This window comes from Nicotiana tabacum, chromosome 2 (genome assembly GCF_000715075.1).
Source record: "Nicotiana tabacum cultivar K326 chromosome 2, ASM71507v2, whole genome shotgun sequence".
Classification (NCBI taxonomy): domain Eukaryota; kingdom Viridiplantae; phylum Streptophyta; class Magnoliopsida; order Solanales; family Solanaceae; genus Nicotiana; species Nicotiana tabacum.
In genome coordinates this window covers 52,122-54,619 of record NC_134081.1, presented here as the reverse complement: position 1 = coordinate 54,619, position 2,498 = coordinate 52,122, and positions in this window count along the sequence as shown.

The window sequence follows — 2,498 nt, the reverse complement described above, 5'->3', positions numbered from 1 at the left end:
TATAACAGGTTAAAATACATAAGTGGTTTAACATTTTTTCACACTAACACTGTATATAATTTTAAATCCTTAATCCTTTATTTATAACTAAATAATTTCGTTACCAACTAATTCGGTCTTTTTTTTAGATATCATTGAGAAAAAGCTACAAAATAATTTGTTTTCTTTATATTCTCATTGAAGAAAAACGAATTCATAAAGGTTATGGAAAGGCAGGCTCTCAAATAAAAGTCATTTTTACTGATTTTATCGTTCTTTAAAAGAAAGTGTCACGACCCGAAATTTTTCACCGACGGGACCGTGATGGCGCCTAACATTTCACTTGCTAGGCAAGTCAACGTTAGAGAATCATTAAACCAATTCCTTATTTCCATTCAGTAATTAACAATAATTAACTAAAATGAAATATAATAAGTGCGGAATATCATAAAAGCTGTATTAATTACTACCACCCGGATCTGGAGTCACAATTCACGAGCATTCTAGAATTTGCTACAAGTAATAGTCTGAAAGAAATACAACTATCTGAATGAAAGAAACAATAGAACATAAAAGATAGACGGGGACTTCAAGGTCTGTGAACGCCGACAGATCTACCTTGAGTCTCCGGACATCGGACTAATAGCAAAATCTCGATCAACCCGAGCCGGTATCAAAATCTGCACAGAAAGTGCAGAGTGTCGTATCAGTACAACCGACCCCATGTACTGGTAAGTATCGAGCCTAACCTCGACGAAGTAGTGACGAGGCTAAGGCTAGGCACCTACAAATCAACCTGTATAATTTAACAGTGTATATACACATAACAGAAATGAAGAACTAAGCAGGAAATGTCGGGAGGGGAACATACTGAGGGGAATACAAGATAAAAAACTACAACAGAATGATCACCGGAGCAGTCAATATACCATGAATCAACAGGAATAGTGAATACAGTAAAAAAAAAATGCACGGCATCACCCTTCGTGCCTTTTCTCTCAATCTCACCATAAAATTAATAGAAACGATACGACATCACCCTTCGTGCATTAACTCTCATATCATGGCACGACATCACCCTTCGTGCATTAACACTCAATATGGCACGACCTTCGTGCATTAACACTCACAATATGGTACGACATCACCCTTCGTGCATTAACTCTCATATCATGGCATGGCATCACCCTTCGTGCATTAACACTCACAATATGACACAACATCACCCTTCGTGCATTAACACTCTCCCTTACCATAATGCAATGCATAAATAACAACAGGGAGATAGAATAACAAGTACAAACCTTACGTCAACATTTGGTTCCATAATATCAATCTCAACTTTGAAATAAAAACTCAATTATCATCAGAAAATCTGTAAACATGATAAGAACGATAAATTGAACAATACTAGTATAACACGTAGCAATTAGGCATAGGAATGAGACAATATAAGAAAAACAGAGAAACATAAAAAACAAGTAAATTGGCGGCGCATAAGTACTCGTCACCCCACATATACGCCGCTCACATGAATTTCACTTAGCAAGTAATCTAAGGTTTCTAATTCCCTCAAGTCCGGATTAGACACAACACTTACCTCGCTCCGAAGGCCACTTAATTCTCAATCACAGCTTTTTCTCTGGAATTCACCTCCAAACCACTCGTATCTATTCAAAAATGACTCAATAATATCAAATGATACTAAAGGAATTAATTATATTGCATAAATTAAATTTTCCAAATTTTCTTCCAAAAAGTCAAAAAATCGACCCCGGGCCCGCTTAGTCAAAACTCGAGGTTCGGACCAAAATTCATTTACCCATTCACCCACGAGCCCGAATATATAATTGGTTTTGGAATCCGACCTCAAATTGAGGTCTAAATCCCCAAATTTCTGAAATTCCTAGTTTCTACCCTAACCTCTAATTCTATCATGAAAACTCTAGATTTTAGGTTGATAATTCAAGAAATGTAATGGGTAATTGAAATAAAATGGTTTATAATCACTTACCAACACTTTGGGGAAGAAAATGACTCCTAAAAATTGCCTCTGCCCGTTTGGTTCTTGAAAAATATTGAAGAAATGGCTTAAACCCGTGTTTGATTCTTTTTTATGCACTGGGCGACAGTGTGCATCGCGTTCGCGAGGCCACTGTCGTATTCGCGAAGGGTACTGGCTGCCAAGCCTTCGCGTTCGCAAGATCCTGCTCGCGTTCGCGATGGCTACTCCCCCTACCCTTCGCGTTCGCGAGGCATTGCTCGCGTTTGCGATGAAGGAAAGACCAACCCTCCCCCAGGTGTGCCTAACACTACGCGTTCGCGAGGAGTTGGTCGCGTTCACGAAGGGTAATGCCCCCATCACTTCGCGTTCGCGAAGAAGAAAACTTCAGTCGCCCAGTTTACTCTTCGCGTTCGCGAGAGTACCTTCATGAACGTGAAGAAGGACATGCCAGAACACCTGCTGCAGCAAAATACCAGATTTTCAAAGTCCAAAACATCCTGTGACCTATCCGAAA